This window comes from Pezoporus wallicus, unplaced genomic scaffold (assembly GCF_028554395.1).
Source record: "Pezoporus wallicus isolate ANWC-B61680 ecotype Strahan unplaced genomic scaffold, APGP_CSIRO_Pwel_v1 contig_227, whole genome shotgun sequence".
NCBI lineage: Eukaryota > Metazoa > Chordata > Aves > Psittaciformes > Psittacidae > Pezoporus > Pezoporus wallicus.
In genome coordinates this window covers 137,428-162,127 of record NW_026635704.1, presented here as the reverse complement: position 1 = coordinate 162,127, position 24,700 = coordinate 137,428, and the positions used below count along the sequence as shown (strand labels likewise).

General features: G+C 35.1%; 1 protein-coding gene across 1 annotated transcript in view; it reads left to right on the top strand.

Moving 5' to 3' along the window:
* The first annotated feature begins 15,591 nt into the window (after positions 1-15,591).
* LOC130592820 (coiled-coil domain-containing protein 102B-like) overlaps positions 15,592-24,700 on the top strand; it is a 136,140-nt gene continuing 127,031 nt past the window's right edge. Inside the window, exon 1 of the mRNA XM_057397390.1 lies at positions 15,592-15,863. The gene's annotated coding sequence lies outside the window, so the exon portion shown is untranslated. The remainder of the gene's footprint in view (positions 15,864-24,700) is intronic.

Below are 24,700 nucleotides of genomic sequence, written 5' to 3'. Positions count from 1 at the left end.
ATCACTGACTTAATAAGGGAATGGCTCCCAATAGTATGGGGTGCATTAAATGTCTCATACCAGCACCATATGAGAAATTAAACTAGAATACACTTTTGCATTAAGTTTTATCCTCATGTTCCTCTTGTTTCCTACTTGTTAGTAATTGTGCGGTCCAGGCTGGCCCTTTTCAAAGCTGTACCTACAGTTTCCTGGCCCATCAGTCAGCAGTTGGAGGCTTCTGGTCCTTAGCATTGTCTCTGTTATCCATTTTGTGTGACCAGGTTTTTGTCTTCTTCTTGTTTATGGTTTCCCCCTTTACTCATTATTGAGTAAAGAATGATCAATGCATTGAAAAGGTCCTTGATAAGATGATGACCTTAATGAAGCAGGTGCTCTCCCCTTCTATATTCCCTTATTCCAATCTATTTCCCATCATCTCTGATGCGGCACATCCTGGTTACTTCCTCCTGCAGCTTCTTTGCTCAGTCACAAGATGAGCAGGCAGGCAAGGAGCCCATCTGTGCTGGCCCCTGCCCCAGCCAGAGGTCCTAGACATCCCTGCAGCCATGTCCTTGCAGAGCTGCAGTTCCTTTTGGAGCTGTCTCTGGGTTAAGGCCTCTGCTGCGTGAGGGTATTTCCTCTAGTGGAGGTTGGGGACTGTTCTCTGTGGCATGTCACCATCACTACTGAGCACAGGGATGCTCTTCTTGACAGAGCATATGTCCCCTTCTGCACGCCCTACTGTGTCACCTGCTGTGTCTCTTGGCTTCCTCCCTGGGCGGCGCCCTGTGTCTCAGAGTGTCCCTCATTAGTCACACCAGAGTGGATCTTTAACTGCTGACTGTGAGGTCAAGAAGCAGATACATTAGATGAAGGATTCCAGTTGTGGCCTAGGCACAAATCAGGTAGATGGAGAGGGTTACTGTGAGTAGTGCCATCAAGGGACTAAGAATTCTTTTAAGACTAAGTCACTTTCTAACCAGCTGACACATGGTAACACAGTAACAAGCAGGGAATTTTGAGATACTGCCTTTACAAAAGAGCAGTGCTCTGTCTGGACATGCCACAGACCGTCCTTGTTTGTTTATTTTTAAGACCTCTGTGTAACAGTCATTAATCAAAACATAGCTGCCTTCTGATGATAAAGTTTATGTGTTTAGCTGCTGTTTTAGATGCAGAGAATATTTCAGATTTTCTAGTTTCTTTCTTCCCCCCACTCCTTGTTCCCATACAAGTAATAATATGTAAATTCTATAAAGCAAAATTATCAGAAAATCTGAAAGCATTTTCCTGTTTCAGAGATGGGAAAACTGAGACAGACAAGAAAAAAAAGAAAGTGAGGTGTCTGTGCTCTGCAGCTTTAAGAGAACCCAGAGTTTTATAATAAAACAATATCAGAAAAACCAAGAAATAGTACCTGGAGTTTAAAATCACTAGTTCTAATAAGTAGCCATTGAGCTACATGTTTGGAAAATATACTGCATTGGTCAAGGAAGGATAAATGCAAATGAACTAGGGGTGTCTTAGGTGAAAGGGAGGAATCTACAGAGGTGATGCCGAAGGTCTTTTCTCCTATGATAACTACTCTGCTTTGAAAATAGTCGCAGCGTACATTTAGAAATTTCCTATATGTGTCTCAAAACTAATGACAAATGCATTTGAAGCAAAAAGACTAAATTATCTGGTTTGAAACACTGTGTTTTGTTATATATGACTGTTCTAGCAACTGCTTTGTAGTACGGTAATTTTGCTTGTGTGTCTAATAATAATATTTTATATAATTTTCAGCTGAAGAAATTACTCATGCTTGTGCAATCAAGGAGACAGCTTTAATATCAAAGTAGCTAGTATAATTTGCTAATTATTCAAATTTTAAATATTATATCCACTGTAGGATGAATAATAAGCTAAGTTTTCATTTTCAATCAATTTGCTTAAAATATATTTCTACCAATTTTCAATCATTTTATGTGCAAAATTTAATTTTCATAATTACTCAGTAAGCAAATCTACATAAACAGAATCATAGAATCATAGAATAGTTAGGGTTGGAAAGGACCTTGAGATCATCTAGTTCCAACCCCCCTGCCATGGGCAGGGACACCTCCCACTAAACCATCTCACCCAAGGCTTCGTCCAGCCTGGCCTTGAACACTGCCAGGGATGGAGCATTCACAGCCTCCCTGGGCAACCCATTCCAGTGCCTCACCACCCTAACAGGAAAGAATTTCTTTCTTGTATCCAATCTAAACTTCCCCTGTTTAAGTTTGAATCCATTACCCCTTGTCATGTCTCTACAGTCCCTAATGAAGAGTCCCTCACCAGCATCCCTATAGGCCCCCTTCAGATACTGGAAGGCTGCTATGAGGTCTAAATAAATACCACAGCTATTGACAGAAAAAATATAAGCAAGCACTTATATTATAACTTGAATTTTAATTTTATTTGATCCTACCAGCCAAAGTAGTCAGTTACTATTCACAATTAACTGTATGCTCAGAATGCAGACTAGAAACTGCATGGATACAATTTTCCAGTTATGTAATAGATAAATGGACTGAAATATTTTGAAGGAAACAATTGAAACAAAGGAAGAATAAAAAGATAAATTTACTTTAAATTTAAATTTACTGTATTGAAATAGTTTACCATAATTTATTATCCTGATATTGTGAAAAATCTGATTGCACGCCTCATTAGGCCATTTTTTATATATGTGGAAAACATATTGTCAACAAGACACTATGCAACATTTGCAGGAGGAATTGGGACAAAATGTAATTATAGTTGTTCTGCTGCTTACTTGTTCTTTCTTTGGCAACTCCATGGTTAAAATCCCTTAAAGTAGAAAATTATTTTGCAGTTTCAGGTCAGGGTGCCATATCAGATTAAATGTAAGTAAAAAAACAAACATCGACCACTGTAATTTTAGTATCTATAGATATCACTAACCACTCAAGAATAATCCCATTTAGTTTATGCAAGTTTGTGTGTGAGTTTATGCATATAATGACCACTACCCTTCTTGAATTTGAACAGATTAATTTGTTACTCCGGGTCTGCACATGTCCATGTATCACTGGATACCTAAGTACTTTCTGTCTCCTTCTACGGAAGCAGTTTTATAGTAGCATGGCTGTGGCATGGGCTGTAATAGAGCTGCATGGTGGAAAAAAAAATTAATAAATTAATAAATAATAAAAAAAATAATTTTTGTTTAAGAAGAACAATGCTGCATTGTTTCAGATGGACATGCAAGAAAATTTTTGTTTGTAAAGATTCTGACACTTTTGCTTCTTCAAGAGCTCTTTAACAAAGAGGGTGATTAATTGCCAGGGTTTTTTTTTGTTTTTTTTTTTTTTTGGTAAAATAGTTTCTAAATTGCAGATAATAGCAAACATCTGCAGAGTTCTATTTGTAGAGCCAACAGGATGCAAGCAGAATGTGGGGTGCTCATGTAATAGCTATGATAAAAAACAGACACTGTGTTAAAGAAAACCAACCTCTTTGGCTGGTAACTGTTACAACTTCTGTATTGTAACTCTCTCTGTACTTTCTGCATAATATGTGTTCTGTTTAAAGAGAGGCAGTGTGTTTTGCAGAATTTAAACCATGTTACGTTCACAATATTTCACACAGGACGTCTTTCCATGGTTGCACATGGGCAGAGGGGCGAAGATCACACCACCAGGGCATCCACCAGCAGCCCAAGCCTCTGAGACTGCAGAAGACAAAGGGAGGAACCCTTGGGCCATTGCTGGGGCCAGTGCCCCGGGGGGGGGGGGGGGGGGGGGGGAGGGGGGCAGGAGGGTAGCAAAAGGGCTCCTTATAGGCCTCAGGGAAGGTCCTGGCAGACAGGTCCTTTCCCACCCTGTAGTCAGGGCCAGGGCAGCCAGGGGCAGTTGGGAAGTTCCAGGCACTGGACACCCCCTTGGGCTTATGGGTGTGCAGGGAGAGCTGTGAGAGCTGGGGAATGGTCCTGCTGGGGCTGGCAGTTGCAGAATGCAAGTGGGACCTTTGCTCTGGCCTAGCTTTGTGATCTTGCATTTTCTTGAGGTTGGAGGCTTAGAGTTAAGGTTGATGTTTTCCCATGGTTCAAAAGTCAGATTTATTTTTCATTAAAGTAATCTGAAAGTATTAACATATTATCCATCCACACCCCTTTTTGGTTTTGAGACATAACTGCAAAAATTTCATTGTGTGCCAGACAAGAACTTCAATAGCAACTAGATTTTTAGGATTCCAACCTCATGTAATTGACAGAAGTATAATTACAGAAGAATTTTCTAAATCCTGTCCCAAAATACCAAAATTTCAAAAAGACATATTCATCAGGAAAATACCTGCACGAGGTACAGAATTAGGTAGGTAATACAATATAGATGAATAAAATATTAGTTTCCTGTATCTGGTGGGGTACAAAAATGACGCACAGCTGGACGCCAGGCTGAGGTCCCTAAGAAAAACTTTCTCAGCCTATTTTTATAGCATGTGTAGGAAACAACCCTGTTGCCAGACACTTTGTTGGAGTTAGATCTGTGATATCCCCTCTGGAATGATGGCCAGCATCTTTGTAATGAACAGTTTAGCTTATGCCTTAGCCTTCCAACATCCCACTGATTTTCACAGAACTCTATGTCCTTCTTTTGGACTTTGAAGCTGCAAAAGAAACTTATGCTTCCCTGGCTTGTGAATCAGTCTGTCAACATCTTGGACTGTAAATTACAGCATGGTTACTGCAGTTTGCTTGAATTGGCAGAAACTAGTTGTACACATGTCAGCATCCTGTGATTATTAGCAGCAGCAGAAACTGGAGGAGTTAACATAAGGGACTAAAAATGATGTTGGGGGTTGCTGTTACTCTGTTCTGATTCTTCCATCCATGTGAGAAATTATTCTTCTTTTATTGATCTGAAAACATATGGTAGGCAGTCATACAATCTTCTTTGAATTAAAAAAAAATAAAAAATAACTCCCAACATTTTTATTTATACTCTTCCAAATTTATTTGCTTGCTTTGGCACTTTCTTTTGCTCCTATATCTAAGAATGGGGTTTCTTCACATTTTTTAAAGATTCTAATCTGACAAAGTCTAGGAGTCTGACTTCCACATCGTCTGTCATTTACTTCCTGTGTCACATATACTGTATGCATTTGCTTCATATGCATCATAAAGTTGTGGGATCTAATGTTTGTATAGTACAATCTAATCCCTTCCACTGAGAAGTCTCAGAAAATTTATGCTGTTGAAAAATTTATGCTGTTCAACATTAACTCTCAATAATATGAACATATAAACTGCACATATAATTGAAAATCTCACTCTGGGAAGATTTACTTTGGCTTTGAGTTAAATAATTCAATATTATGTATGATCCATAGATATTCCCTGCATTATAACAATACCAATATGAAAAAAATATTAAGGAGTTAATGTTTTTATACACTAAAAAGGGAATGTGGGAGAAGTTGACATATTCCATGAAATAAAGCTTTTGTAATTTCTATTGTTCCTTTATCCCAGATATTAAATTTCCCTGTTACCAATTTTAGGTTTTATGAGAATAGTTTTACCATTAAACCTTAGAGTACAATATGGATGAATTTGAAATATCCATGAACACCAAGGAAAATGTGTGAGGCAGGAGTTCCACGTGAAGTCTGGAGGAGGATTTAAAAGACAGAATTTATTAACCTGCTGTGCCAGGGACTTTCTTTCTGAGAAGTCACTGTGTCTCAGGGTCTTAGTTTCAAGAAAAGGGAAATAGCATGCTAACAAAAATTTGCAAGAATTTATATATTCTGAAGATCTTCTGTTTCCAAATACCTGTAGGAATTTCTCAATAGGATTTCACCAGAATGGTTTGTGTCACTCTACGCTGATTTAGATGTACTTTTATTAGCTGCTTACATTGAGAACATCGGTTCCAGTAACTGGAAATTAGTTTCTATATGGATTCTTCCATAGTGGTGTTAGATCAATGCATGGTTTCTAAAAATATAAGTTTTCTAGAGCCATCAGGCCTTAGTCTGCTTTATTTTAATGGAAAACCCACAACAAATCAAAATCCAAATAAATGTTTGTCAGCAAAATGTTTTTTATTGAAGATGTATATTAGCAACAAAACTCTTGATGCAGAACTGTTGTCTTCAATTACCATATCATGGGTGCAAAGAAAAGGGGGGCTTACCTTCTAAAAATGGCAGTACTTTGAAAATTAATAAAACACCCTTTTCAGTCACTATTTTTGAATTTTGAGCTGACTATATAAAGACATGAAGTGCTGTCATTTTATTCTTTCTAAATATTTCCTCTATATTTTTATAGTTGATGATTGTTAGAAATGTCTGTATAATAATTGCTTCTTAGTCTGCTTTCTCGTAGGACAGGAAAGCATTTTGCTAGCTGTACAATAGGCACAGCACCCTTTGTTAGAAGCTGAAAAGCCTCCTCTTTTTTTACTTTGGGCAGCTTTCACCATGACAAGAGATTCTAACAAAATACAGCTGAGGGGTATGAAGGGATTCTTTGTTGGGTAATACCTGTGGTGACAGACTAGAACTAGCAAGTGCTTAGGTGAGGTATTAATGTGCTTGCAACTGCTTTGAGAACGGCTGAGTCCTCTCAGGCCTGACAAGCTGTCGGTCAGCTGGGGAAGGACCAGGCTCCTCCAAATGGGCTGACCTTTCCTGCTGCTGCTGCTGAGTTAACTGTCTTCCAGTTCTCTGGAGCTGGCATGTTGGAAAAGCCTTACAGTTTTGCATCAGTACTTTTTCCTTTGAGTCCTGGAGCTGTTAACTCTTGTTGCTTCAACAGTTGCACTTCCATCTGGTTTTACTTTTCTTATCCGGCCTAAGTTTAGCTCGCCTGCTTTCTCACACCTTAACAAGAATTTTCTCAGTGAACTGGAGCCAAGGTCGGGCAGAGGGGCCATATAAACTAGAGCTGTGGATCTTGGATGGCTGATTCCTACAGCAGAAGTGTCACGCAGCAATTAACGGGAGAAGTTACTGTGAGAAAAGTACTGGTACAGAAGCCCAGAAGACAGCAAAACAAAAAATCAAAGAGAGAGATGTGGAAAAATGGGCAAAAGAGCATAGCATATGTGGTTTAAGACACTGGATTCATCACATGAATAGGATCTATTCAAATTCTAGCTTTGAATTTCATGTTCCTGAATGCAGGTCTGAAGTCATGGCAAAGTATAGAGGTATAATTATGAAAGATAACAGTATCAAAGACAAATCTTTGTAAATTTGTATATGGGATTGACTTCTGTAATACATTTTTGGTTGTACTGTCTTATTTAAAAATACCTGATATTAACTGAACTGGAAAGAAAGACATCATTACATGCCTTGTGTCATGGTCCTAAGGCAGTGCTAGCTCTGCCTGCCCCTGCTCACTCCCAGGGCTCCCCCTGTCCTCCCCCTGCCATCATCCTGCCAGGATCATCCTGTGGTGCCCTGACCTTGCATGAAACTGTATTCAGAGAATATTAGCAGTAAAATGTCCTGTGCACAGGACTATTCATCAAGGCACAGGATGTCCAAAAGAAATGTTGCAGTCTCATAATGAATATATTAGTATCGATTCAAAAAACAAGTGAAATTTAACCACAGGGAAGGCAATATGGAATAGTTAGTAGTATTGCATTGTTGCTCAGGACATTATTTCCTTTTTTTTTTTTTTCATGGTTCTTCTGCTACTGAGATGCTTGTAAGTATGATAAAGTCAAATAATTTTCCACCTAATTTCTTTATGGGAGAATAATAAGGATACTTTTGCTTTTGTTGAAATCCGCTATGTAGAGATCTGCGTTTAGGTTGGGTTTAGTGTTCAGGTTTTTGGTTTTTTTTTTGTTTGTTTTTTCTTTTTTTCTGAGATCTGTGGACAAAGAACTGAGATCCATACACGTGCATGACACACCTCAGCCAAAATCTGCAGAAACAGTTTCCATAACTGTTGTGCTTTACAACACAGGTTGAATTTAAATACCTCTATCTGTTCTCAGTCTTACGGCAGGTTTAGGCCGGGTAGAATTCACTGAATAAGATCTTCACTCTTCAGTGTTTGCTCACAATGTTCACTTCTGAAAACAAACCAGGCAAGAGTTCTGGCTTATTCATTATATGTTATTTCATTTTTAAGCTTATTTTGACAGTATAAATGCTTCATATGATCATAGAGTAATGTTGAGTTTGGATACTATAGCCTGACTCACAATGCCTAAGTTGCATAGTGTTCCACAGAACAGCAATACATTGTTACTAATATTTAAGTCTTGTAAACATCATTATGGATAAATAATTTACAAAGTTACTTACCTGTTTATCAATATTTCCTTGATACCCTTCGTTTGAAACAGGTTATTCTTAAGCCCAAGTGCCTGTACCATTGTCTCAGCTTCACTAGTCAGCTCCAATCAGGACTCTCTTACTGAAACCATAAATAGTTTTAATAAAACTGATATAGGAGCTGATTTAATCTTTTCCCATGTGGGAGCCGCATGAATTCAAGCTGAAATAGAATATGCTTTTAACTACATGAAAACATGTATCCCTCCTAGAATGTGGATTGAGCAAAAACCATCTGAAAATACCAATATGTGCATGTCCAATCTTCAAAACGTGGCAGAACTGGTGTTTTCCACATTTGGAAATGATAACATGTGCTGAGAATTGTCCCAGAACATTTTTGTTGCTGAGTCACTTTCATTGGGAAGTTAAATAAAAGTCCGTCTACAACATTTTTTTTTCTCTTTGTATTTTGCCATGGTGACAAGAGACATCATTTTAATGTAATTATAGCCATGGTTGTTTTTGATAGAGTATGAATCTGTAGTTCCATAACTTACTAGATTTATAAACAACGACTTCTGCAGCACAATTATTGCTCCAGAAGCATGTATTTCCTAGAGAATATTTGGTCACTATCAGGAAAAACACATATGGATAAATAGATAGGAAATTAGATATTTTGAAAATTATATTAACAATAATATAAACACAAAAATATTCTCAAAACTTCTAGTTGATTCCATAACACAATGTAGTTCAATTTTGAAAGCTTGCAAATTATTTGTATCATAGTATACACAGAAAGTTTTATATAAGCAGATATTCTTGATTTCAGCATGATTTCATATAGATAACATAAATAATCTCTAAAATGCTTTATTAGCTATTTCTTTTTAAATTCTGCATTTCTCTTATTCTAGAATATTAATATTATTAGCAGAAAAAAATCTGGGCTAACTGTGGTTTTGTGCTCACAGGGAAAAATGGGAAAACAGAATAACTTCTAACGTTAGTTGTAGTCTAGTTCAGGAAACCCAGACAGAAAGCCTTATTGTAACCTTATCCTGTTTAATATCAGACAGCCTATTAGCTTTCTTATGTGTATTCTGTTGACTTTTTAAATTGCATGTGTATTTCTTTATGTTAGCATGATAATTGACATATAAATATATCAGGAGAAATATAATATATAGAAATGAATAACTACTGAGTAAAAAAGAATATTTGCACAGGTTTAATACCAATGCAGGTGTTCTCACTCATCATGAAAATCAGATATCTACAGGATTCTAATCTGCTGAAAGCAGTTTTTCCAGTTTCTCTGTCCTCTGATTACTAATTAAATCTTGTTGAGCCATTTCAACCTATTGCTCAGAATCTCAAGCTTTGGAAGATGATAATATTTTAGATGAGATAAAGTAAGTTAAATTTACTCTGAAAGTGATATCTTATCTTTAATGTGGAAATGATATAACTTGGCCTGTGAGGACATAAACCACCAGTGCATATATAAGATATGTTCTAAATGCATGTGATGTTGAAACTGGAAAAATAATAACTAAGGACTAACAGGTCAAATTGAAATTTAATTCAGATTTATAAAAGAGAATTCATTAATTGTTAGCCAGATATCATATCTTGGTGCACAAAAAGAACAGTTTAAAGCCAAAAGCATGTGGTTGATTTTAGATAACCTGGTGTCATGTGTCTCCTCTTAGTAGTTAACATTTACTAAAGCTAATAAGGAAGAAAAAACTCATGTAAAAGATTTCCTGAGTTTTTTTTTTTGAGTATTGTAAAACAACATGGCCAAAGGTCTAGACTTACTACTATGGGAAATAAAGTTTAAACTGGACTCAGGATTCCCATTAATAGGTTTCCATTAAACATAACCATTCAAAAATAGAATTCAGTTAATTCAGTAGTAGTCTTAATAATTTCCTGGGAAGTGGATGCGCTTCTCAAGCTAACCCATAGCAGGTATTTTCATATGTGTTAACGTCAGGACTCTCAAGGGTAGGCTTAGAATGGCTTTGTTTACCAATGGGCTCCTTATTACCAAGAGATTATGTGGAACTTTTTTTTTTTAAAAAGATGTACTGCACAAAGTGTGGATTATTTTAGATGAAAGACATTTGTGACAATCTTGACCCTCAGCTGCATCATGCTGTCTTCATGGGTATTTACCTGTTCAAACCATTGCCAACAGGTAAATTTTGAAATAGAATCATAGAATAGTTAGGGTTGTAAAGGACCTTAAGATCATCTAGTTCCAACACCCCTGCCATGGGCAGGAACACCTTCCACTAAACCTTACGCTAAACCATATCACCCAAGGCCTCCTCCAGCCTGTCCGTGAACACTGCCAGAGATGGGGCATTCACAGCTTCCTTCGGCAACCCATTCCAGTGCCTCACCACCCTAACAGGAAAGAATTTCTTCCTTATATCCAATCTAAACTTCCCCTGTTTAAGTTTGAACCCATTAATATGTTAATAGAGATGGCTGTGAGGCTACATGGAAAGAGACAGATAAATTGTGCGTAGTTCCTTTAATAAAAGGGTATTTTTAAACTATAATAAAGATTCATGTCTTTAGATTAACGGCAACGCTCTTTTGCAACCGCTTCTAGTACATGATATGGTGTAGTAATTGCAGCATATTTGTGACATACAAGTGCATCCACAAATACTGTTCCTGCTGTCATAACTGAAAAGTGATTTGCACCACAACTATAATTCAAGACATTTGCCTGACACTCTGCCCAGACCAATGCACTCTTTTTTTTTTTTTTTAATGCTCTTCAGTAATATTGTTGGAAGTAGTTTGCATATCTCTTTGTGGCACTTTCTTATTCTGTCTGCAATAGTTTTAGGTGATTAATAATACTTGTTTTGAAGTTGTGATTAATTACTTTTACAATAATAACAGGTAAGTTAACAAATAATAGAATAAAAGATTAAAGAAGAGTTCCCTATTTTTCTCATTAGGCTCTTGAGAAATTACTTAATTGAAATTGGTTATTGAATTATGCATAAGAAGTACATTCTTGATCACTCTTTAATGGTGCAGAATAGCCTTGAGTAAAGAAAACTGCAGAAAGATAAAAGTATTCTATTGTTGTAGGTAACATTTGTGTATGAAAAACAAAGAAAGAAAATTACATTTACCCAATCCAAAACCAAAATACATATCGTGCTTGACTTTCTACATATAAATATGATCTGTGTTCTAATTTTTATTTAATCCTGGGTAAGGACAACTGACTTGGTAAATGTCATCACAGTAGTATGGAGGAAGGTCTTGCACACATTCATGCTTTTCAAAGCTCTTTAATTGCTAAGGCACTAACTTTCAACAGCTGTATGCTGCTGATGTTCATCTTGGTTTTGGACTACAGGAAAAAATATCAGGAACACGTCTTTGGATATTATTTATAATATTCTGATTTAATTACCCAGTTATGAACGCTCCTTTTCTGAAATAGATGCAGAATACTCAAAAACCTAAATGAAAATATTCTTTTTATTAATAACATAGAACCTTCAGTCTTGCCAAATTATGTCACTTAAAATGCTAAAGATACAAGATGTTTTCATTATTGAGAATAGCAGCCCTACAGATGGGGAAATGCTGTTGCTTGTAAAAATTAATAAAACATAACTTTTAAACTTTTTAACTGTGTTTGTAGTGATTACATTTTTTGTGTCAGTTCCTGTTGCTGTTTGAACATAGAGTACCTGCAGTACTGTTAATCCTAGTAAAAGAAATAGCTAGTTCTACTTCAACAACAGCAATTATGAGTTTTCATTCATAGTGAAAAATTGGAAATACTTGTTTTTTTCCAGAATGGGATAAGTTGTGTTTATAATACAAATTTAGACATCTTTCCTGCTTAAGTATGTTCTGATTCTTATTCTTAGGTTAATCAAGGGGGGGAAGGAAAAGATTATTTCTAAGGCTGTACTTATTAATAGCAGTCACATTCTAAGGATGCAGAGTAGCATCTCATCCTGAAGTCTTCCCCACATGATAATGGAAGATGTATATACTTCTTGTACACTTAACAGCAGTATTTTTCAAACTTTTTTTGAAAAAAAAACCAAAAAACACCCCAAAATCCACAACCAAAAAAAAACCCCTCTTTTATTTTCTAATTGATATCTGAGGAAAACAAACTGAGATATCTGAGCATATGATGATTATTCAAGAAATATATTTTTCCTAAAAATGTGAAACTTTGAATTTTTTATTATAGTGCAGGTCCTTTCACATTTTTCATCAGAAATATATGTAGATATTACTTGATTTCTTTTATAGGAATGTGTTGATTAGTACTGATTCACTCAAAGCCAGGTTTTTGTGTTTGATTAAGATGATGAAATAAAAAGTTTTGCCAAGTCTTTAGCTTCTTTGCACCCACATATACATATCTTTCTAATGAGTGCATTAGCGAATAAATCTAAAATTCACAGCAGCATCACACTTGTATGCAGTTAATGAGATGTTTGGCAAGGTCTGCTGCAGAGATGAGATTAAAAATATGACATTTTTCCCTTATCTGCTTCTTCATGCTTCATAGGTACCTTCTACTTTCAAATTGTTTTCTATTTATTTTCTTCATTTAAGGCTCTATATCTAGGGTTCAGGTACAGTAAAGAATGGCCTTCTATCCTTATATTTTTCAAATGCATTGCGATGTTTATTGCTTCACTTGTGTGAAACTATGCATAGCAACAGGTAAGATTAAAAAACAGTTTCATCAACAAAGAAGGAGTGTTTATGTGTTTTTTGAGAATACTTAAGGAAGACCAATTTCAAGATGTACAATTCTAGTGCTTCAGACCCCTCTCTATTTTCTAATTAAATTAATAGAAATGTTTGGATTTATTGCTGTTTATGCTTGAAGTGCTTTATTGTTTTTTGGCTTGAACAGTATTGAGATTTATTTTCTTATACTTGCTAAGGAAATTGCATCAATATAGTAAATATTGCTCACTTCTGTATTTTGAAAAAGACTTGCTCTGTTTAATTTGTCTCAGAGGAGAAAGTTAATCTTCCTTATTGGCTCAGTAATCCTAAAAAGGATCAAGTCTCTTCCTTCATGACCCCCAAAGTGTTGGATCTTGATATTTTAAAATTCAAAATTTGGCTTTCATGTTCTGTTAATGTTTCTTGGTGGATCTTGGAAAAAGCAAGCCAGGCATACTGCCAAGGCTCATATGTACTTAAAGTGAAGGGAGTCTATCCCACATTAATCAGGGGTGCAAAAGTTCAGGTGACCTCTGACTCCATGTATCAGAACATATGTTCTAGATTACTGATGCTGTTTGAAGTCTTTATCATATTTTCTCAATACAATTTTCTTACAAGAATAATGATCACAGCCTCATTCTCTTGAAAAGCATAGGAATATTCTTAGTATGAACTTACTAAGAATTGTTGACATACCTGGAAACTTCTGGGAAGACAATTCCGCTCCCTATGTGAAGGTCATGTGTTAGCAAGCTTGCATGTTGGCATCATCTATTTTGTAATTATTACAGTGATAGGCCAAACATCAAGGTCATGTTCAAACAAGACTGAAAAGGAAGAATATATTTGCAAGCAAAAATATAAAAATAGCTGACTATTCCACTTCTCTTTCTTTCAATAAAAAATTAAATTGCTTACCAAATCTAGCACCATACACGCGCCAGGTTCCTTGCTACCTTTCCCTAATAATATTGCATAGTACTTCCCCTAGTAGGTTGCTATTATCAGGAAGAGTTGAAAAGTTGCAATCCGGTAGCTTATTTAGTACAATAAATCTTTATGGGTTTTTCTTTGTTTGGGTTTTTTGTTTGTTTGGGTTTTTTGTTTGTTTTTATTCTCTTACAAAGTTGACAATATACTACATCAAAGTTTATAAAACCTGTCATCTGCATAGTTTGGTCAATACAATTTCACAAGGTAACTTCCCAAATTTACAGTATAAGATTTTTTATTAAATTTTAATACATCTTTAACAACTGTGTAAAATCAAGATTCCTTCAAGAACTGTCATTCACTATGGAATGTAACAGAATAGAGCCTGAGCTTTTGTTATAGCTTTACTTTTCATCTATTCTGCATTATTTTTTATGTCTTTTTTCTTGAAGAGTATGGTTTTCCTTTCCAAAAAGTAGTCAGGAGAAAAAAAAACTGGAAAAGAGGGTTTGAGAATTTTAACACCTCCGTGACAAAGAATTCATCATAGTAAGTATCTAAAGGGAAGGTGTAAAGAGGATAGGGCCGGACTCTTCTCAGTGGTGCCAGGTGATAGGATGAGAGACAATGGGCATAAACTAAAACACAGGAAGTTCCAGTTGAACATAAGGAAAAACTCATCTACTGTGAGGGTGACTGAGCATTGGAACATATTGCCCAGAGAGCTTCGGGAGCCTCCTTCCCTGGAGAGAGTCATGAGCCATCTGGACACGTTCTTAAGCAATGTGCTTTAAGTGATGCTGCTTGAGCAGGAGGGTGGAATGGATGACCCCAGGTGGCCCCTTCCAGCCTCAACCGTTCTGTGATTCTGTACTTCCAACAGTGCTACTTCCTTCATGTGGTGTACTAATGCTTGCTTTCTTGTTTCTTTTTTTTGTTTTTTTTTTTTTTTTTTTGTTAAGTTTTAGATGATAAATGATACATTCTCTGTTACAGGTCTTCACTTGTGAAGATATTTTCAGTTGTGATCAAAGTCACATGATTTCCTCTCAGATAAAACTAATGTGCATCAATTTATTTAGAAACTGAGAATTTGTTTGAATATGGGCAATGGAACATGCTTCTTGGGTGCATTCAGAGATTGCAGTAAGTGAATAATGGTGAAAAATGAGTTCTGTAAGTAAGTCATGAATGGGTTGGAATGTGGTTAGCTACAAAGAAATAAAATACTGTGTAAGTTATGATGTGCATATAACTTTATTTTTAAAATGTGAATTGATTTCTTGCAGTAGGGGTAATGGAATGTAGCCAGAGATTTTTCATAATTTTCAACAACTTCTAATTACTGAATCAATTATGAGAATACATGTATTGGCTTGATGGTACACAGTTATGCAGTGGGAAAAACTAGTGTGATTATAGGATATTGAAAACTCGGGAAATATAGTAAGAGCAAGTAGTGGCATAAGAATCTACCCAACCTGGAAAATATTATTACTTGTGCTTAACTACTGTGATTGGAATAATTAGTTTAAGATTCTATATAATATTTATATATATTCTATAATAATAGTCTGGGGTTACGGACTCCAGTTTAGAAAGGTAGGGAGAAATAAAAAACTGAATAAAGCAATACTTAGTGAAGAAAATGTGGGAAAAGTTTTATATTGCATAAATGGCTTATACTTTAAAGAAAAATGTGGGTTTAGTTTTGATAAAGCCTGACCAATAAGAATCATTTTCAAGTCACTGTGGACTGGCTTTACTGCTGTAAATAATCCTGTTGGCCACATCCCAGTACAGTGCAGATGAGAAGAGGATGAAGGAAATTCTGTTGTTTACATATGTGTCTGTAACACTGAGAAGCAAGAGGAGCCCAGCAAACTCGGAGGGTAAGGGCTCTTAAGCATGTGGGTTTGCTGTTTAATTTTTATATTTCTCTTTAGAGACAGAGTATGAGTGACTATAATGCTGATGATAAGAAGGAAAACAATCTGAAATATCCAGCAAAACTATTGAAGATCAGAAAACAGTATTTGAAATACATGGCTAAGTCAGATTTAGCTATATTTTTCTCATCTATCCTTTTCACTACTGTCAGGGAGTATTAATTCTAACACCCTATTAAATGTAGCTTGTTTTTCAGATGTAGTAGGACCTTTACTTACCATAATCAGGTAAGTTTTCAAAATCTTCACGTGGCAGTTTGTTAAATTATTATTTCTTATTTTTTATTTAGAAATTAGTATAAGTGCAGAAAGTTCAAGGATTATACTGTTTCAATACCGAAAAGCTTTTATAAAGCACAGTAATATGCAATAGGATAAACTGATAAAACATTCATAACTTTTAATCATTATTGGTATTATGAACATGTATCATGAGAATATTGTTATGAGTTTGCAGCAGTTCATATTGCATTTTTTTTGTTTGTTTTCACAGTGTTTCTATTTTTATAAATTACACTAGTGAGTTGTATAATCCTAACTTCCTTCAGAAAATACCTGATGATAGAATAAGAAAAAAGAGTGTTAGCTATATGATATTTAATTTATGGATACTATGACTTGTTAATGCTGGGCAAAGATATATAGTTTGCATTATTTGAGAGGCAAATATCCCAGATGATATGAGACTTTGTTGATGATCCATTCCTAATGAGAACCAAGGGACAAATTTCAGAAGTAATGTTGATGAGTTTAATAAATGTATATAACAAGTAGTATTAATAGACCTCCTACTGACTATCCAGATAGCTGCATTTTGTCTTAATTCTCACTGATTCTTTTTTGCTAGAAACCTAGATTTTGGTTTCGATTACCTATGTTAGAAAATTCACATTCTTTCAAGTTTGTGAATACAATTCTTTGGATAATATAATAAAGATAAAAGGATTTCTGTAATCTATTTGGTATAATTAATAGAAGTAGTCGCATCTCTCTGTCAGGTACCCTCTGCAGAGGATTCTGTGAAAAACTTAGTGAAAAATGTGAAATTAAGAAGTCTGTCATTTTTATGTATTTACATGTATTTACAATGGTAACCTCTAATAAATTATTAGAAAATGAAAAATCTAAAGAAGCTGGTATTGAACAGCCATTATACACTGTAATTGACTGCAGCACCAAGAGGTTTATATCTCAGAATCATTTGAAATGTACAAATTAGATATTCTCCTAGTTGACACTTCTGTGGGTTGACGAGACTAGTAAATGTTACCCACTTCCATTCTGTCTGAAAAACAATATTCAAAACAAAGTATGCCAAAGGAGCCTGCGTGAGTAACCAGTGCTTATTAATTTCTTCTCTTTTGGTGGGACTACTTGATGGCCTACTGTAGACACTGAGAAAATAAATAGCTATGCTTCTTTATGCATTTAAATACCATCTAGACTACAGCACATGGTAATTTGTGGATTATTTCATATGGCCACCCTAGGAACTGTAGAGCCATGGCTTATGTGACACTGTGAATTATTTCTTAAGTAGATTTCCCTCAAAGAAGACTTAGTGGAGTTGGAGTCATCACCAGATGCTATCTTATATCATTAAAACCCACAAAGGAGTCCTTGGACTATTGAAAGACACGAGATGGTGCTAAAATACTGCAGTGGCTAAGGGCAATAGAGAATAATTGCATACAAATGTCCAAGAAGTCCTTTTTCTTTTTTCTTTATACTTTTTTTTTTTTTTAAGAATAGTCATTAATTATGGAAGAAATTACTTCTAAAACTATTCTGATAAAGCTGATCGTGTCTTTGCGCAACTAACTCATGAATTCTGATACAATTGTATCAAAGTGGTCAAACAAGCCAAAGAGATAGGCTCTGCCCCAGAGAAAACAAAGTATTAGTGAGCATTCTTACTTGTCTGCTTATATGGGTGGGAAAATCACTTCTTTCGAGATTGACGCTGAGTAGCGTTTTGAAGAAAAATTGTTCTGTGTCCAAAAAAGCCTTGGAATGTTTCATGGTCTGAAACAATGCATCAGATATCTGTGATTAGTTTTCCCTACTCCCAGTATTATGAAATCGCTTTTGAAAGTAGGTCAAGTTTTCATTAGAAAAAGATTACAAATGGTTTCAACTATAACAAGACAATTCTTAATCTCTTATATCATAAAATTTCAGAATTTGTCAGACTATAAACAGGGATTAAAAACTTGACTTTTTTTTTCAGGGACATGCCTTTATATCTTCACATATTGAAAACAAAATAAAAAAAGGTCTCAATGTTGTTTTGTTACTAAGCAAAACAAGCCTGTAAATGAAAGTGAAGCTGTCCAGTTTAAAGTAACATTCAAAAAAGTTGTCAGAAATTTGGTATAAACTCTAGAATATAAAATTTTCATGATTTTTGTTTAAGCAGTGAAGCTTCTCTATACATTTAAGTGACCCCTACTCTTTGGATAGACAGGTATTAGAATTGTATCTAACCTAATTCTTGATCAGTAAAGTGCTTTTCAGAATGAATAAAGAAGTCTGTTTTCAGTTGCCTTTTCCAACTTCCTTTTGAAACTGAAGGAAGCTCGGCTGACCTTATCTATAACCCAATGTGAAAAACGTGGGGGGAGGAGGAACAGAGTGGGGGACCAAACGTAAAAAAACCCTAAACCCACAGATCTTTGAAGTGCTCAGTGCCATTCGGGAGTAGCTGAGCATCTCATATTTTGGCTATACCAAATAAGAACTTATGGAGGCTCTCACAAAGAGATTAATTCGGGTTTTAAAATAAATAAATTAAAAAAAAAATTAAATAGTAGCATGCTAATGTTAGCAGTGGCTGGAAAAAGGTATTTGTTTTGAATAGTGTCCTGTAAGCTTATTTAAAGCTTACTTGCAAATATTTATGTTTCATATATCTTAAATTGATTAACAAATACCCTGGATAAACAGCGAATGAAATGATTTTGGCTTTCTCTTTTTCATTGACTTGTAACTTACAACTGGCTTAAATGCTTGCAAATTTTAAGAAAGACTTCTAAAATCATTTATGAGCGACATGCTCAATGGTAGATCTAATCTTTTGGATGATGTATGTCTTGGGTATTATTCCCATACTTTTCCTTCTTTCCAGAAAAAGTTCAGAGCAAATCTGTGAAAGGCATTCTTCTGTGTCATGTTAAAGGACTTTCTGTCAGTATAAGCAAGGTAACACGTGTGTACTGGCTGAGCTGCATATCCTATATTTGCACACTGACAGCTCTGATTGCGTGGAGTCTCTTGAGAAATTCTGTTGTTGATTGACAACAGGTTCAGTTGCAATTTGGCTGATCAGTGTAAGAGCCTACCTGCTTAACCTACATATCTCCAATAAAGGGGTTATGACACCTTTAGCGCTGATGTTCATTTCAACGTGCAGTAAAAAACATTGGTCATATTAAACACACTAACTTCCTCTGCTTTCTGTGGAAATGGAAGAGGAAGACTCATGCACCTGGTTACTCTTTACCTCAGCTGTGGAACTGCTGGGGAAAAAAAAAAAAATCAGAAACAATTTTAATGTAATTAAGATGAAATCTCACTGTGTCTGAAGAACAAGATGCCTCGGTGCTTTCAGAAATCGCATGAAGTGTTAATTGGCATCTTTACCCATAAGCACTGAAAAAAGATAGTATTTCAGTATACTGAGCTGATATTAACTAATGTGAAACCTATTCTTCTGAAGCAATTACCTGTTTTAATTTTGAAAGCAAGTTACTATTGTTCTAAAAAAAATCTATGCTATGCAGGAGATGCCTGTTAGGCCAGACCTTTAACTGATAGGAATTCGTTTGTATGATTTAACGTTGCCTTAGTTTAAATACACTCTGAATTTGTTATGAAGTTATTATTCATAGCTTGTCTTTCCTAAAAATAGTGCAGAGCGTCATTCAGAAAATAAAGGTAGATTATCAATATCCACATAAAATCAATGAGATGAGATTAGAACTCATGTAAGTTGGCTACTTGTTTAGTCCAGAAGTTTACACTGGGTTTTATAAACCTGTTTGTATGGTGTATAACCTGTAAAGATCTAAAACTTTGACTGTTGATACTTATCCTAATTACCTAGGAAGTTGATTTTGCTTCTTTTTTTTTTGCATTGATCATATCCTAATAAAAGTGATAGACAACATCAAAGAAGAACAAACCAGGCAAACTGTTGTGTCTCATAAACCGCAGCTAGCTAGTTAAATTGAGTTAAGCTTGTCTTGACTTCTGCTTAATACTTAGTTCTGTTTGAGACTCTCTGGGAAAGTTCACTTCACACACACTCCCCTCCCCCCTGCATGATCTGATTATAAAACTTTTTTTTCTTCAGGTGTGTTGGCTGAGAAATGAGTATCAATTCTATAGATTCAAATGTATGAAAATTATGGTTGATGCATTATGAACGTTTGTAATCAAACAAAACATTATTGGGGAAAATAAGTTGCTGTAAATTTTACTTAAGACAGTACTTCAGAGCTTCATTTGGCCTTATGGGTAGTAAATAACAACATCTGTATGTACAAATATTTGTTACACATATTTAACCCTAAGTATTTGAATACAGTGTCAGACATGTGAGAAACCATCAGATTCTCTATGCAAAAGAATTTTAGAAGATACTGCAATGATATGCAATGACTTGTGTTAACCAGTAGACCTAAATCACAATAAATACATAAGTAGTAACCAAACTGCTTAGAGCTTATTGGAAGTGGCAGCCAAAAAATAAAAGCAAAAAAGAGTAGAATTTGTTTCTTTTTGAATTTATTGTAATCTGTGGCTACCTTCCAAGTTATCTTTTTTTTTTTTTTATGAATGTGTATAAGGGTAAACTGACAATGCAACTGGTGTGACTAGATTGAGGCCACTTAGGGCTGCTTCATGTTTCATTTTGTGTAATGCTAAATTATATGTATGTATAATTTTACTGGACATGTCTTCATGTGAATTATGAAAATCTTCAGAAGAAGCAAGCTACTATTAACAATAGAAAGAATTCTTGCACTGGTGTCAGAGAAATTTTGTCTCATAGTGAATATTGGAACATCAAGTAGCACTATACTTAACAATGTTGTATAGTGTAAAATGCTTATTTCAGCATTATGTTGATTGCTTTATTTTCTTTTGGCTTTATGCTGTGGTTTATTGCCTTTCAGTCACTATCTTTAATTTGCTCATCCTTTATCTTTTCTCCTGGTAATTTAGCAATACATTGCTAATATAATAATATACTGTCTGAGGTACTTCAGAAATACCTTGTCTGTCACATTTTACATGGTAATAAAATTAAATTTTCCCTACAAAACCACCATTTTCCTGAAGCTACTTTCTGTTTTCAAACTTTTTAAGCTTGATATAGTAGTTGACAAACTTTGTTTCTGGATTTCTTTGATGGAAGACCAAGCTTGGTTCTCTTTTTTTACTTTCTTTCTCTCTGTCATGCTATTTCTTCTCCTCATCTAGCAGTAATCAACTCAAAAGTGGGATCTGACTCTAGTTTTGTGCAGATTCTACTAACAAATGCTTATTACATTCGGTCCTACTCCTTTTACTGCCTCTGAAATTTTTTAACCTCTCCTGAGATTAAATGTATTTATTTTCAAGGCAGAAGTGTTTATAACATAAGGAAATAATGAGGTAACTAGTGATTTTTTTAATCCTGTACTTTGAAAAATGAGGAACTTTGAAATTAAGATTTAAGCCTGACATCATATCTTATACTTTAAGAGTTCAGGCAGAGGATAGGTTATAGAAGGAAGATGAGGTTGCATAATTTTTATTTTATCTGTCAGGATAATAATGAACTGTGGCTGTGATTTCATATGATCTCAAAGACACCCTTAACAAACCATAATGTCCAAATTGACGCAGTGAGGAAACATTTCTTTCAGGCACTATAGGTATTTCATAATTGAAAAAAAAAGACCCCAAAAGTAACCAAACCCACAAAAAACCCCTCACAAATCCACAAATATTTCTTATTGTGAAGTCAGAAACATAACTTTACATTTTATGGTTTCCAAGCATAAGTGTTTTTAGTTACTGGACATAAGAAGTAAATCAATTGTGGTTTGGAAATAAATATAGGTTTGTATTGGCATTTTGATATTAAAAGGAATGTAGCTAGAGAAGTGTAAATAGGAAAAATGATCACATAACTTGTAACAGGAAGTAAATAATTTACATTGTCTCTTCAGGACTTTTTTTGTCTGGTTTTCGTTATGACACATATATAGAATATGATGTTTGGAAACAACAGAAAACAAAAATATAGCATATGGTTTAATATTGTTATGTCTTATAGCTGTGGAAAAAAATAAATAGAATGATCTTCATCTGTGCACTGAGAAGTCTTGAAATCACTATCTTTTAATTTTCAGTTCTAAACCAATGATTTTCTGAACTTGCTCACAGAGACCATGATCAGACCCAGATTGTGGAATTATAATAATCTACATCCATTGTAATAGTCTGTTTGGGTCTCTCAAATTTACAGCACAATGTGCTCTGTAAATTAAATTTCATTTTGTGACCTCATTTAAAAAAAACAACTAAAACCGAAGGAAATAAATCTCTCCCCCCCCAAAGCCTATTAAAATACACAAAGGTGTCAAACAGTGGCTGAATCATCTTTGTTCATACTAGTCCAACATGTGAATTCAGAAATTCATTATTTCATTAATTCGTGAACTCTCTAACTCACAAGTTCTCTAATACATAACTTATATATGAGCAAAATGCTAAGATGTTGATGAGAGTGCTTATTCTTCCTCCCCCATCACGTATGGATGCCCCTTATACCACACTGGCAAACATAAAGTCCTCATCAGTCTGGCTGCTGTTGCATCTGCTTCAAAAACTTTAGGTGTAAGCTGACGTATTTCTATTTTTAAGCTCAGAAGTCTGGTTTAGACCATTTCCAAGAGTTCACAGATTCTGAATAAACTGCTCGGCAGTTACTTTGCAAAGATGCAGGAGATGCTGGCTGCAGGTGATAGCATCCCTTTTCTTTTCCTGTTCCTTGTGTCCTATGTATGTGTTGCTCTTGCTTTGACCTGATGGCACTGCTCCCAGGATATATCAGGTTTTAGCATGAGCTGCATGTTTATTATAAAAATATTTTTACTTTACTCTTTTTTCCTCCTCTTTACTTTTCCAAAAAACATTTGGCAGGTCATTACGGTTCCCCTAGCCTCAGTTTCTTCTAATACTGTCAAATTATTTGCTAGGGTTTCAGTATCAAATTAATTCATTTTTTTATGCCAATTTCATCCAACAGAATTTGAATAATACCTCAATAAGCATCCCTCTGGAACTGTGAGATTCTGACAATTGGAGGCACTTTCATAATAGTCAATACATTTTTATTATTTTTGCAGCTTTTTTCAAGAATAATATTTTAGTCTATTTCTTTTAAAACAGATGCAAGAACAAGCTAAAGTGGAATGCCTGTTGCTTATTTTAATCAGTTGCTCTACAACTCTAGCAACAGATTTGCTCTTCAGACATAGGTATAGACGTATATATCTGGTATTAAACTAACTGCATAAGAATATCCACCATTAATTCTACTAGCCTTGTGTTTTAACACTCACGGGAAGCTATTACTCTTCTGATAAAATGAAAATACTTGTGAAAAATACCTGCAGAAACTTAAACTTTACATTAAAATGTCCAAGTCTAGACATTCTAGTATTTTTATGCATAATAATAGTAAAAAAGAAGTTTGGAAATGCCATTACAGTGATGTGTGGCAGTTCATTTGCTTTTGTCACCTGTGGTCTTAGTGGCTCACTTACCTGACAGCGAGGGTCACCATAATGGATCAGCATGATACATCATAGTTTTTTGCCAAGAAAGGAAGTTTGTAGGCAAAACCACACAAGCCTTTTCTCCATGGGAGAGGAAGTCTGCTCTAGTCTTCACTGAAATGCATTCTCTTTTTTCAGTTGCATACAGTATTCTCACAAAAGTCAAACACAGCATTTTAAATATAATCTTGTATACTACATGTATACTTTGTTTTGTTCCCAAACTCTTGACTGGTAAGATATCATTCTACCTCTTGCAGTATTATAGGGGATTCATAAAAAAGCTGTTCTGAGTAGATTTTCTGAATTTAAGACACATTCAAATATCTCCTTTACTACGGTGGGCCGAGACAATACTAATATTTCCTGAGGACAAGCAATTTATTTTAATTCTCAGTTTTTTTGAATTTTAGGTGCAGAGTTAGGATCATGTATCCATGATGAAAAGTCCAGGCAAAGGTCAGCATATCAAAAAATGATTTGAAGCCTACTAGGCTACTGTACAAGCCTACCTCAAATATAACAGCTTTAAGTTTGATCTGATTAGTGGTGTTCCAGCCTCAAGACCACTAGAGCCACACAGTTGTGGGGGGCCAAGAGTTCATGGCCAGTGAATAAAACCACCCTTTTTGGCAGCAGTTTGCAGTAAAATTACCTCAAATCAGTAATGAAACCACAGCAACAGGTGATTCCAATTCATGAAGATTTTTGTTTTCTTCTCAGGTCCTTTGAAGTTTTAGACAAAGAAAATTATTTCCATTCTTATTTCTCCAACTTTTAAGATTTGTAAACTGCACACTCCCCAAGTTCTGCCATCTTTCAGTGAATATGCAAAGCTGCTAGCAAAATCCATTTATAAAACCTACTGAACATAGTAATGAATGTCTCTGCAGGCATCTACTAGTCTGGGACAGAAGCAAAAAATGTGAGAAAAAGTTATTGTAC